This window comes from Diadema antillarum, unplaced genomic scaffold (assembly GCF_040938485.1).
Source record: "Diadema antillarum isolate AM-2024a unplaced genomic scaffold, OU_Dant_1.0 scf00000145, whole genome shotgun sequence".
Taxonomy (NCBI): domain Eukaryota; kingdom Metazoa; phylum Echinodermata; class Echinoidea; order Diadematoida; family Diadematidae; genus Diadema; species Diadema antillarum.
This window is the reverse complement of record NW_027271034.1, coordinates 512,468-527,617: the sequence shown is the minus strand read 5'-3', so window position 1 is coordinate 527,617 and position 15,150 is coordinate 512,468. Positions and strand designations below refer to the sequence as shown.

Here is a 15,150-nt window from a genome sequence, read left to right as displayed (position 1 = left end):
CTTCCACGTTGGCGATAGAATATCGGCAGCAGTGTCACTGTCCGCTAAAAGCTAAAACCGATTAGGGGAAAAAGGGTCGAGTCCATGTGACTACCGTTTAAGCCCTCCCTGGAGCGGTCGTCGAGCAGCCGAGAAGAAAGAAATAACTCCCGAATGCATCATGGCTGGCTCACGACGCGGGGTGTATCGAAACAAATTTGGCCGTACAGACCTTCTTGCTCCGTGTTAGTTGTCACCGGTAATCACTTTGTTGACGTGCTCATTCAGACTTCATCTCCACTCAGGGCGTTACAAACTATCTAACGTTGTTTTCGTTCCATGTTAGAGTAAGTGCTAAGAATCTTTATTTGCTATGTACATGAGCATTGATATAAGTCTGCGTGCTGAGAACGGACGCACACTTAAGTCTCTGAGCTGTTCTCGAGCGCACGAGCGTGTCGTCTGCAACCACACGCAGCAGAAGGAAGAGCGTGGAGCGTAAAGAGCTCCGGATTTCTGCGCTGTCCATAAATCAGTGGTAATCATTTTTTGGGTTGCACTTCATTCGTCACCCTATTCCATGACTACGCGTACCAAAGGGGTTTTAACTTGGCCAGATCGGCAGGGTTTAGTCACACTCCTCTGGTCATAGCTTACCCTAAAAGTTAGACAGTGCCAAAATTCACGTGATATGTCGACACCTGCGACAAACTTGCCACCAGTGACAATTTCTCGGTTCTGATTTTGTCAACTTTGACAAGCTCTAAAGGATCTATCAACCAAATCGTGCATAGGGACTGTAATCCAACAACGTCAGTGATTAATCACATTTCAGCGTGTAACAGCATTCATCGAAGCATTAAGGCCGTCTACGGGAAAATCTAATCTACCATAAAAGAGGAAATATTTCCGCTGTGTTTGGTACTGCTTTGACAGATGCGTGCCTTTGTATTCTCTTAATCACACGGCGTGAAAACCAGTACATATTGCCTCAATAACGCCAGGCGTTCGCTCGGTAGTGAATATCGTCGCCGGTGGTTCGGGCACACCGACCGCCACTGGAGGGGATCCCACTGACGGCGCCGCGCTCCAGAATCCGAGTATCATTCCGTGCCTGTCATAATTTGGATTAATCTGAGTACTTTGGCATTGGACACGCTGCCAACTCTGAAGGTGTTCAAAATACTACAAGGTAGGTTTCCTTGATACAAGACTGTCAAACACTTACGGTGTCCAGTTAGCGCTTTGAATATCATTATCTAACAATAGAAAGAGATTAAAAGGGCAGTTTGAAGCGAGCTCGGTATGGGTTGTTTATCATTGCTAACTACTTTTATGTCAAATTATGTAATGTCTATTATTTCAGTTGTTCTTCGTATTGAAAAATAGTTCGTTTTCCGCGTTCGGGACCGCGTTCGTCAGTTATGGTGTTCACGACGTTCCTGTCCGAATATCAGGAGAATGACTTATCCAGACACGAACTCACAATAATGAACGTTGACCAGGCAATCGGCGTAAAATTACAGTAAAACGGCCTGGTCTCCATAAGTAGGAAGGCAGAGAATCATGCAAGTAACAATGCTCACTTGTTTTCATGAGACTTTGATGGGGGTGCATACGTATGTACAATGTTTTTGTTTGTTCGTTTGTTCGTTTGCTTGTATGTTTGTTTTTTTTTTAATGATGGCAACAGTCAGGCCTTTACGCCGCACATAGCTTGGCGTCGCGTCGTTGTAACTACTGCCATCCTATATACTTGGGCATGATTACACTATGGAACAACTTTAGATAGTTAACCGTCTCATCTCGGACCCAACCAATACATCTTAGCTCAAATCAATGCCTAATTTGTCCTATCATGTTATGTAACTGAGACCGATACATCGCTTCCAACATTATTACTTGCATTTATAGCCTCCACGTCCTCGAGAAATCCGGGCGAGCACGTAATGCTTAAAATCGTTTAATTCGCGACAGTCCCATTCTGCGGGGTTTTGCGAAGTAAGCTGAATTACAAATGGGAGATGTCGACGGAAGCTGGTGTTAATTTCCATTACGCCTGTCCTTGTTTAGCTTGGGCACAAAGTTAATGAGATATTTGCTTCTTAGCACATGTCTGCACATTATGTTTGTTTAGGGGTTTTTTTCTTTTCTTAGTACGTCTTGCATCTGTCATGTTGCGCTTGCCTAATAGAGAGAAAAACAGAATCATTGAATCATCTTAAAGATAAGGGGTGAAATATATAATTTTGTTTGTGTGTTTTTTCTTTTTCGAATTCTTTCGAAACTTGGAGCTGTTATGGAACAACAAAAACGCGTACTTCATGAAAAATGAAAATGCATACATGCATTACCTAGGCTTACGTTATGATCATATACTGACTGTGAAAGAAGCATTTTTAGTGTTGACATTAAACAAAGTAGATTAAGTCGAAGTCATCGCTTCATTTATTTTCTCAAAGAGGGAATTTCGTTTATCAAGGTATTTCCAACATCAGACTTGAATGATTACTCTACGAATAAAAATAAAAGAGTACGATATGTTTCAGGTGGCAGTCATTCAATTTTCAAATAAGTTTGATTACAGGTACCTGGAAAGGTCACGCAAAATATCAGATAACGCTCGTATAACTCTGATGCAGCAAGGTTCGTTCTCCTGTCAGTGGCCAATATTCATTCATTTCCTTTCCACTTTCGTCAATTGTCTCTTTTTATTTGAAGCAGGACGTCGTACAATCGTGTGAGGTATACAGGTTCGGTTGTCAATGACCCCCCCCCCCCCCCCCCCCTGTTTCTCTCTGTCTCACACTCTGGCCTCATTTAATAGAGTTATGGTTCAAGTGTCAAGATTGTTATCACTAGCAGCTCACTGGCAAACAATGTATCTAAAAATGTAATTGTTTGTAGCTCATTGTGGTCTATACATGGCCCATACTGCGTGAAGATCCGTGTTGCTTCAATGTATTATCATCATACTCACTATACAAGCTGCATGGTGTGACTTTAACTTTATCATATACTTATCTCTCACATAGCAACGGGCACATTATATTAACAGAGGGAAAATATATTACAGATGTAGATTGATATCGATAAGCTATGACCTCTTTATTAGGTCATTGTTTTCAGGTAGGACAGTGACTTGGTGACTTGAAGTGGTCAATAATATTAAGCACTATATATTCATTTATTTATTTATTATTGATCTATTCCCTCATATTGATAAAAAAATATCGGTAGGCTTTTCAGAGCCCATGGGTCTACTTATAAAGAAGAGCCCTGTATTCGTACAAAACGGAGATACAAGGTCGAAACTCAAGTGATATGAAGCCATATGGGGAAAACTGTAAAAAACCATAATGCAACAAAATGAAGATTACTTGTACATGTATTGAAGAAAAAAAAATGCCTAACAGAGATCAAATCGTAGCGTACTAAACTTTCAAGTAAAATCTCAATAATGTTTTGGTATAATACTTCTTTATGATGGCACTTAGACATTTATATAGGGTATCGTTAATTGCATATATTGAGAGAAATTTGTCACCTGTTTTGACTGAAATAACGGAAGAAACACAAGGACATAACTGACAATAAAAGCCACCTGGAAATCAGTAAGACAATACGTAATATCTGCATGCAGTTGTAATAGGCGATGTTGATACATCAGAAATATGTACTAAAAATATACAAATTGATAATTGTCTTTAAAACTATATAGGAATGTTGCAGTTAGAGCAAGAGTCGGTTGTTATTAATGGTTGGAGCTATAAATGGAGATGATCGTATTTTTCTTTTTATGCACTTATAGGGTTTGAAATGAACAGAGGGTTTAGTGTGGGATGAAGTATAATACAAATTTTGTTTTTTGGTCATGATGACAATGATGTTTTTCTGCAAAAGATAGAAGGGTCTTTATGTTTGTTTGTCTTTTTAAATCTGGGTCTATTTCGTAAAAGATATTGTGATAACAATATTCTTGTATAGAACAACTGAAAACTTCTTGTGGAATCAGCCAATCAGGGAGCACGATTCTTGGTTACCATGACGCTTACCTTTGCTCCCTTGATTTCTTTCCTGGATCACACAGGGCACAGGGAATCTTTTCCTCCTTCATGAGTCGTCTGCCCTCCATACCATGTAATAGTCACAACAGGTCAAAGTCAAAGCAGGTCCTATAACACAAAATGCAGTGTTTATATTGCCATTATCGTGATAAAGCAATGACCCTTGCTCTTGTAAACTTGTGCTGTGATCATCGACATCATTGTTAGTAAAATTCGCCTATCAGTTGATGGGGGGAATGGGGGATATGATCAGCAAGTATAGTTTATCTCTACATCGGAACTAATCCGTGCAGCTCAAAGAACTCATGTTTTATGATTTCCATGCTTTGTGATTTTCTTGAAGTTCTCATTTCAGAAAAAAAGTAGAAGTTCTTATGTTCCAAGGCTATAATCATCGGCTACTTTTGTCTTTCACATTCTATAAGACTGAACACAATATATATATATATATATATATATATATATATATATATACATGCGTGTAGATATTATTCATGATACATGTATTGTATGGAGGGTCAATAATTATAATGTATGGCTTGTTCACTCTGACATGTTTGTAATAGAGTATGTTGCACCCTCAATAGATATTCCTTGTCATCCTCATGTGTGTAATTCTCTAACATAGCACACACAAACGCACACAAACATTACACACACATTGACACATAACACATACATACTTACATACACACATTATGGAACACACACATACACACATGCCATGCATGCACATCGCACAAGCCTTCATTAAAGCATCATCTTCAATTTCCGATGAGCCGTGGGGACGTTGGTAATCCTGCTTACCACAACTCTTCATCACAGCTTATGCTCCTAACTTAATCTCTATTTTAGGCAAACATGGCAAACTTGCTTCACAGAATCAGAGTAGAAATGCCAAGCCTACCATCGAGAGTGATCCAGAAGCAGTGACAAGATACCACTTATTTCGATAAATCCAGAGAGGTGATAACCTCCCTGATAAATCTTGATCTTTTTGATCAGCGCAATATGTCATCCAAATTCAAAATGAATCGTTTCTAATGATTAGTTCAAGTGGCGTTGCACGGATTAACTACACGCGATAATCATTAATAGCTGTGAAATTATAAAGATTGTAATTACCTGATTAATTGCGGAATCATGGCGGAAGGTGCGATAACTAATTGAACAAGTATAAAAGTGGTCTGATTCTGGCAGGAATATCCAGTTTTGCGTGGAATGCATGTGCACTTTGCCCTAAAATAGCTTTCTAGTGTCAGGAATAACGTTTTCTCGGCAATTCAAAATACCTTCTGAGCAACGACCAAATTTGTGTTGACTCAAGGAGTGGTAATTCTTACTGGCAGAGCCCGGGGCTCACTGGCAAGGAAATATTTGCGATGTTCTGTAGAAATTGGTTTAAACTTGGCCTAGAAACGCCAGATGCGCCATGCCAGAAAGATAAATTCTCAATTTTGTTATCAGCGATAGCAGTCTCTCTAAATCTATCAAAGGTTACGTTTATCGCTCTCATCTAATCGATTCCAATCACTCGCCCAGGCCCTGTACTTTGTTGCTATTTCCGAGTTGGATGCTGAGGTTCATACGAAGACAGCAGCAACTTGAGGCTCCATGCTTGTCTACTGTCACATTGTCATTCTGTTCATTCAACGTGTGGATCGCCGGTGAGTTATCTTGACAGACACCTCTGATTCATGCAATCTGTCCATCAATTTGTGCTCTAAATTTATTCTCAGCGCTCTGGCGGTAAAGATCAGCAGAATGGCTTCTTCGGAGACAGTTGCAGCGTGGTACCAGTTGTATTTTCAGTTCCTTAACAAAGCACGATGTCCATCCTATCAAACATCCAACATTTATATTCCTCTATCTGATTTCTGACGTCACTAAATCTGAATTTGATCACAAAAAAAAAATGCAGCAGAGCTCAGCAAATGAGAGTCAGCGAAAGATACGGCAAGGGAGCTGATGTTAACACGTAAATGTATGTAAAGGGTTCAGGGATCCATGCAGTAAAACAGAACACAGTGCCTCCCTGAATACCAATGGGCGGATCGAATGCAGCCCCGGTTATCGATTGTAATCAGGCAGCTTTATGTACCTTTTTTCTTTTAAGTGAAACAGCCCCGAGCTAGATTACCTGAGGAGAATTTCAATCGTTTAATTTTTGTTTCAAATTATCATTATCTTATACGACTGTGGTCAACAATTTCGCTGGCAGAATATATCACAAATGTTGACAAAAATGCATAGTCTCTCAGCTCAGACGACTTTGATATTGAATTGTCCACCATTGTTTGGAATATAGATTATAACAACAATATTGACGGCAATAGCAGTGATAATGATAATAAATGACCGTGAGAACGATAATTGTTTCAAAAAGTACTAAAATGTTGCAAAAGTAAATGACATCGATGTCCATAAGGGTAGCCTCTTTAGTGTGCTGGATTGGATCAACAAGATGGACGTGCTTTATCATCATCGACCCGCCATTTTTGTCTGGTAACATTAAATGTTACCAGACAAACGGCGGGTCGGTATTAAATTTTGATACAACTGCAAGAGGAATAGTATATAATAATACCGGGCCTCTTGCAGGCCAAACATTATCCAGGGATGTACGCGCTCGGCAAGATTTGAACCCAGTATCTCCTGGAATGATTCCAGGACACTATAGCCCACGGTACCTCCATGTCCACTATCAATCAAACCATTGTTTCTTTTTTTCCACTCTTGTATATATGACAAAATTAGTATAACTGGAAAAATGAGCAAAGAAAGTTGGATTCCATCGGGATGGAATCCCATTTTCTTGCTCATTTTTCCACTAATGAAATAATCATTTCTGGTCAGTTTTCTTCTAAATGCACATCTAAATTTAGTGAGATTATTTTGTGTCGTTGTCAGGCTGTATGATACTGAGCACTGAGTCTTATGTCAACTGCAGGTCATGAACTTGAGAGCACCGATATCGCTTTTGTTGCTAGGATAAACGAGGTAGCACTGATATGGATACAATGTCTGATTTAATTTCCTACAGAATGGCTCAAACATTTACATCAGTATCTTTACGTGCTTTTATACGAACGTCACAGACAACACCCAGGCACCGCATGGGTGCCTAGCCGAAGGAAGCTACGAAAATTTTACTTTTGCCTTGAGAGATGTGATCGACATCTTGGTTGACTAGATTTCCTTCGCAAATACGTGTGAGTGTCTCCAATAATTGTAAAGTAAATATGGACATTGATTACTTTATGAAACTGACAGGTGATGCCGGGAAATCATAAAGAGGAAAGAGGGTATCTGCCGTCTTGAATGATTCTCCCTAGCCCTTGGATGACCCCAAATCGGAGCCCCTTTAACATAACGTTTTGAATTGAAAGACAAAAAAGACGTATGAGAACATTATTCTGCTTTGTTGTTGTAGGTATACGTATACAGAACGTAGAGGAAGGTGGGGCATCCTAGGAAGCAATCTCCTCCCCAACCCCTCCGTCTCCTCTCTTCCCCCAGGGGTTTACTTGACGTGGGTCACAGCCAGCCCTCCTATTTACCTTCTTAACCAACCAATCAAAAGAGAAATTCATAGGATGATATCGGATCAATCGTCACCGAGATTAGATCAAGTCATATCAAGCTCATTATCTCGGGGCGTGTATGGGTAGGATGAAATATTGTTATCAATCAATATTTTTGGAACAGATTTGATTTCTCGAGTGTTGGCTCTTTGCATGATTTAATAATTATGAAGATTGCCCGCCCCTCTGTCCGTGATCAAGGATATTTCTCCCACCCCGTCCTTGTTGTTATAGGGGAATGATAGTCAACGCTTGTATTAGACCCTTCTAAACTTATGAATTATTGATTGACACGAATTACATAACATACATAACTATGACATAATTATATGATTATAATGATGTCACATGAGTGGCTATGTTATATGCGGAACCCAATTAATAGACCAATTATGTATTAAAATGGACGCGTTGTGCAGCGTCTACTGCAATAAGATGGTATGTTTGGGGTGAAACATAAATTCAAAAGTCCATGACATGAGGGAGTTTTTTGATAAAATCAAGGAAATACGGAGAATGTAACTCGATCATCAAGTAGTTCCTGCAAAGTCCTTCATACTCCAGGGAGAAAGTGGTATTCATCTTCTAGTAAGTAGGTCTTCATTGTCGGGGCGGGCTACGGGCCTGTAACTGGATAAAACCATTTTTTCCACATTCGTGTTATTCTGGCCCACTTTCCCCACTCACCGCCGAACGAATTTCTTATGTGGCCCCAGAAACCCAACCGTGACGACCAAGCCATTGAGGAGAAGTAGAACGGGTTTCCGATGGTAGGGTAGACTTCGGAGCTTTGGATCGACGGTAGAGCTCTTGTGGGAATTGTAAACTCCATCGGGACCTTTACAAACACCCAATACGACCGATGGAAATAAGAAGGTGAAAGCTTGCTGGCTTCTAAAAGAGCTGATTATGTTGCATCGACTGAATGAAGTGACTGAAGGTCTCACAGAGACCTAATTTCGGCTTACAAAAAAAAAAAAATCTTTAAAAAATCGTCAAACGGATATTGTAACACCATATCAAGACACCATGATCGGCTAGGTATCCTACGTACAAAAGGTGATGAAGTCTAATTTACTTTACTAAAGATATCATTTGTTTATGCTAATGAACTAAATTACCTTTACATTATGTTAATGGGCCAAGGACATGACAAGGACAATTCATGACAACAAAGCCACTACATATTTGAAGAAAGAAACATAAAGAGCACCAGAACTCGGTAACACTAGAAATAAGAGATGTACCGTATAAGGTCATCAAAGTCGAGACAGTTGCGGCGGTTAATTTAGTCTTAAGAAAACGTAGAAATCAAAAGAGTAGCGTGTCAGTGTGGCGCAATGTCGCGCTGACGCGGGGGACTCATAATGAAAATGTATTATAGCTGGAGGGGCAATCATGTATGGGTATTGTGTGCAATGTTCCAGGGACGTCGCATACTTCCCTCGTTGTCATCAAGGAAGCCTCTAAAAGCACCCCGACTTGATCCAAGGCTATGTATAGTATAATGTGTATCTAGGCCTATACTAGCTTCCAGTGCTTCATTTGTGTAGCTTCAAAAAGCTATAAGCTTCCATCATGTGACAGAGTGCTGTGAAAAAAAAAAGATACGCCTCTTAAGAACTCATAAATCTTTGAAAGATGGTCTCGGTGGCGTGCATCCGTAACTTGTTTAGTGTCTCGAAATTGTGGCGTCTTTTAAGAGTGTGTCGTTTTGTGCTCCTCAGCCCCGTCACACAAAAACGAACAGATCGGATTAGTCGCGCTATGTGTGTCTCCGTGCACACGAAAGTGATACTTGTGTATGAAATCATATATTTGCCAACAGCAAGACAATCATGTAGCACCTGAAATGAACGTGATAATTTGATTGCATTTGTCAATTTCAGCTCCCGAAAAAACAACAACAACAACAACATCAACAACGTGAGTTACGTGATTTTGTGATGTGTGGATATGTATAATAATCATCAGGCTGTAAGAAGCGTATCCTAAAAGAAACTATGAATATTCGGTGGAGTAGAAATGTATAACACAGAATGGTTGTAATACATAGAATGTGTTGTGCTGCCTTTTTATTCATCAGCGAGTAGAGCCTACCCCAAATGCAAGCAAAAAGACCGATCAATTTGAATCTCGACAGGCCACGAGAGCAGTTTCATTTTGAATAATAAATAGAATGCGTTGTGTTGCCCTAAATGCTAAAACCATATGATCAATAATACTCCCCCCCCCTCCCTTTATCAAATATTCATCGTGTGAATCACATCTGTCACCAAAATGTGCCGCGGAACGCTGTTGCGTCTTGATGCAAGAGGGAAAAGAAGTCGTCTGTATACATTGTAAACGTTAGAAGCTCCTTGGTTAGGCGCACGTTGGTGACTTTTCCATGTGTGCATAGTTGGGCTGCCTGTCTGCATGGCTCAAGTATAGGGTAATTGTCTCATTGCACGAAAAGGAAGCAAGAGTGGCTCTGTATGCAAGGAATAGCCAACCCGACCCTGGTAACCAGTCCAAGTATAGGCAGCTGAAGCTGTTGATGACGCTATCGCTTTACACGCCATCGACGTTGAACGCCAAATATCACAAAAACAGCAGGGATTAAAAAAAGATCGCCATTCAATCAACTTTGTTGTAGATTTAATCGCTTCACGTATTCTAGAAAATGTAGAATGCGTCTGCATCAACAGCAAACACAAAATGAACAGCTAGAACATGACACAGCTTAAAGAGATGATTGTTTTTGCCGCCGGCACATGCATAGCAAGTCAGTGTATATCAATTTGCAGGAGTTATGTCGGGATCATTATAATTACCCCATTTAAAGCCCACAATGTTAGGAATAGCTTCGGAGAAGAGTAGAATAAAGTGGGCAACACACAAAGGTTAAACGAAAGACTGCTTTATAAACACTTCGGAGCGGTTGTATACCATTAGTCACTATGTCAATACTGAAATAAATAATTAGTATGTTGGATCTCACTGATAGAGAGCATTTCCCTAGCTGCTTTGCGTCAAAGCTATGAGTCCACAGTATCCTCTTTCACGTTGTTATAAAAAAAACTAACTATGGTGCAGAGTAGTTTTTGATTACTAATTGAAATAAATGGACTAAATCTACTTCAGATTTGAATTTGAAACATTCATATCTGCCGCGTATACAAAAGAAATATTTTCTCCACTGAACTTGGCTTGAGGAAGTCAACATGAGTGGCCGAAAAGTATCCAGCAAAATTATCAAAGGTTGGTAGAAGCTTTAACCTCCTATTGTAAGAACATTTCAATACTTTCTCTTACTGCTGTCTCTAAACAAATCAGAATGGTTGACTTGCACCATAGCAACTAAAACTGTACGATTTTAATTCATTCTACAAGATTTATACATTCTTTAATGCGCTTACTCTTTTCGGCACCTCGACGGACATTAGATCACATGGTATCACACGAGTTTTGACAGACTCGCTGCGATGGATCGAATATTAGCATCATTATCCCATGTTGGCGCGCACAAACTATGCTTTATAGTTATGTTGACTGTTACGAAATAGATGGTGCATGACGGCGGAAGAAACCAAAGCCATGTTATCGGAATTATGACGGTATGTAGAATAGATTCACAGTCTTCACATGGTCCGTCAGTCAAGGTTGGTTATCCAGGGGCCCCAGGTCACAGATGGTGATCATGTGTTGGGCATCGTAGTTGCAAGAAAGTGCATCTCCTTTATACCTTGATACATTTGTCCTGTGCTAACCAGCACTCATCATTATACACAACCTGTGTCTACACAGTCATTTCTTTTTAAATTCGTGTTAAGCTATAACTACACTAACTTTATCTATGTTAAATGAACGGCCGTTGTCTTGACAAGACTTTAGATGTGTCTGAAAGAAAGTCAAAGAAAAGTACGAAGACGCCGAAAGTAATTCCATTAGATAAACGGGAATGGGAAGAAGTTGGTGTGGCTCTAATGAAATGAACAATATTGTGTTGATTCCTACTCTGTCCTAGCACTCTCTTTACTCTGAACAAAACACATGTACAAAGTAAAAACCCAAAACAATGTAAATAGTAAATAGTTCCGGCAAAGTGTTAACTAGTGGGATTGTAATACGGTAACTGCAGCATGTGTAGCCTGGAAGAATTTTGTCAGACTTGTTTGACCAAGTCTATTGGGCAAGTCTACTGTGAAGGCGCCTTCTTCGTATGCACACCTCGCGAATGCTTGAAAGGTAGCAGTGTGTGTAGATCATCAAACGGCCCAGTGGTCCGTGGTGCTATGCCAAGGTCTTCCCGTCGCCCTTTTTGATGATTGTAGATCAGTGCAAACAAGACTTCTTTTCAGAGACAAAATGGTTGACATTATTTTACGGTTTTTCTGGTTTGTGTTTTAGTTCTGATATCAAACACAGTTTGACTGACAGGAAATGGTGCAATTTAATGATAACATCCATTTTTATTTTCACCCAACTGTGGCGAATGCTTGGACATGAAGTCAGCTTATTGTCCTGTATCTCACAAAACAACAACTACAGCGCACTCACCAACCAACGTGATAGAAGATGGATACAAAATTCCATTAAAATCATCGACATTGTCAAGTATGTTCTGACATTTTTCGTACACCACTATTGTCTTCGTGATATATAAATCCTGCTGTGCACGCTCGGTCGGTTACATCGAGCACGATAAATGTCATTATCTTTCCCCGACTCTGCTATTACGTGATTCGAAATGTTCGCCAGTGAATCAAGTAGGGCATATAAGTTGATTTCTATGAGACAGACGCCATTTGAAAACATCATATTTACTGCATTTATGCGATTGCTACACATAGAGGATAGAGAGAAGTCTGGTATATGGGAAGAATCCGTGGAAGCTCCAGCTAGTAAAGGCGAGATAGAATCACCGCATGACGATCTTTAGAGAGTCACATTGACAATGGTTGGGCTCCTAACCGACTCTATAGACGAGTCATCCAAAGGTGGACAATCGAATAGTATTGATGAAGATGAATGAGAAATATTATTGTCACTATGTTGTGCAATGGCCTTGCACAAGGGGCCCTCTTTATTAAACTGGTTAAGGATTTTGAGGTCTCCCTCCTCCAGACGTGATATACGAATATTAAATTGTACTGTACTTTTTTTACTCTCTAAGAGAGAAATGATTTGAATACATAATGAAATGAAATGCTAGGATGGAGACCACCCGTGATTTAGGAAATGGGTTTAGAATGAGTCCAACACCTGCACGACTATTTGACGTAGGATAATTTTAATCACTTCCCCGTCGCCTTAATTGTGAAGATTGTGAACAATGCCAAACTAGAATATAATGCTCACTTAATGGTGTGTCAAATGGATGAACAATTCAGAACGGTAAACAAAAATCAATTTGATTTGAGTTGATTTTGTTTTGTTCTATTGGTCACTACATTGTATCATTGAATATAATAGTCACACACATTGTTGGTACAGTAGATCGTAGCCAAGGATTGCAGCATTTATAAGTTCCGTATATAAAGTCATTCTGTCTTCACTAGATTCACAATGTTTAACAAAAGTGTATAAGCCAAGGATTGCAGCATTTATAAGTTCCGTATATAAAGTCATTCTGTCTTCACTAGATTCACAATGTTTAACAAAAGTGTATGAGCGATGCAATAGCCTCTACCTTCTTGCTGACTTCTACGAAATATATTCTGGGGGTGTCATGCGTCGAACATTACACATCAACTATTTTCCTGTTTCCATTCTGAAAAGGGAAGCATGCGGATCTCGAGTTGTCATCGTTTTCTATGTAGTGTTTGAAGTTTTTCCACAATTATCCCTGTTAAAGACCTAATTTCTGACGCATTGTGACATAACACCAATCATGTTGTGATTAAAGAGTAATGCGTTTGCATCACGGAGGTTTCAGATGTCAGTCACACACACACACACACACACACACACACACACACACACATATATATATATATATATATATATATATATATATATATATAACACCAAGTTGACATAACAATACTTTTTTATGGACATTTGTAAATGGGTCTTTCTTTTACTAATTCAGTATTTTATTAGTAGAAAATAAATGGCATTTGTAATGTTAATTTCAATATCGTTTCTTAAACTTAGCTTTTTCAAAATAGTGTGTAAGCCAAAAAGTTAAAGGACAAGTTCACCTTCATAGACATGTGGGTTGAGTGAGTGAAACAATATTAGTAGAACACATCAGTGAGAGTTTGAGCAAAATCGGACAATCCGTTAAAAAGTTATGAATTTTTGAAGTTTCTGCTCAGTCACGGCTGGATGAAAAGACTACTATAGCTTGTGATGTCACATGAGTACAACGACATAAAGAAAGCATAAAGAAAATTCAACATATTTCCATTTTTCTCTCATAACAAAAGAACACTCGACTTCTCTCTTTCAGAAGGCAGGGGGAATAATATTACCCTTAACATACGTCAGTAGCAAGTCGAAGAAATGTGCACTTTATTCAAAAAGTAAAGTTTTGTGAAATTCTCTTTTTATTTTCCTTATATAGTTGTACGCATGTGACATCATACACTGTAGTAGTCTTCTCTTCCAGCAGTGACTGCGCAGATACTTAAAATATTCGTAACTTTTGAACGGATTGTCCAATTTTCCTCAAACTTTCACTGATGTGTTCTACTAATATTGCTGCATTCTCTCAATCCTTATGTATATGAAGGTGGACTTGTCCTTTAATGACGCAATAACATGAACTTTAACTTTGTATATGCTCTCGGTGAAGTAGAAATATTTAAGATATCGTCATTTCAATAGTACATCATTTTATTATTGTATATTCTATAATATTCGTTGTGACGTACAAGGAACGGATCATCATTTGAATTATTTGAATACAAATATGAAATTCATTATGTACAGTAGTATGAGGTAGTAGTATTAGTAGTAGTAGTATCTTATTTCATTTTGTTCTCGATGGATTGCTTATAAATGACTTGAACAACTTCCTTAAAAATGATCTTGAGATAATGCTGTTCACTGAATTATCATGTTTTCCTTTTAAAAACAACAACATTGGGAAACGTTAATATATTTGCGAAGTAAGTAATAGATTTCCCTGCACTCAGTCATTAATGGGCTGTTTTTACGCGATGTCTCAGCCGACCAGGTCTGAAGGAAACACGAAGACAACCACTTCAGAACCTGCTTGAAGGTAATGTAGCCATAGCAACGGCAATTGCCGTTCTTCGATCTGCAGGAAACTTAATAACTGCAACAAAAGACATTTTCTGGGAGAGAGCGAGTGCTTTTAGAGAACCGATAACATTTGGGACATTTGGATGAGTCATCTCCATGTCCACCCAATATGGGCACGATTTGTTTGATTTGATTTTCTTTGTTGTCATTCTTACTTCACTGGCTCAGATGCAGTCCTGTCGGGTTTCAATAATGTACTCTTATATACAGTCTGGGTTCATCACAATTCATCAAAATCGGCTCACAAAATGTTGCCTTAGTCT

The 15,150-nt window shown here is 39.1% G+C and overlaps 1 protein-coding gene across 1 annotated transcript in view; it reads left to right on the top strand.

The window, feature by feature from the left end:
- The first annotated feature begins 434 nt into the window (after positions 1–434).
- The window catches only part of LOC139721557 (uncharacterized), a 41,577-nt gene continuing 26,861 nt past the window's right edge, over positions 435–15,150 (top strand). The window contains exon 1 of the mRNA XM_071632872.1: positions 435–1,171. The gene's annotated coding sequence lies outside the window, so the exon portion shown is untranslated. The remainder of the gene's footprint in view (positions 1,172–15,150) is intronic.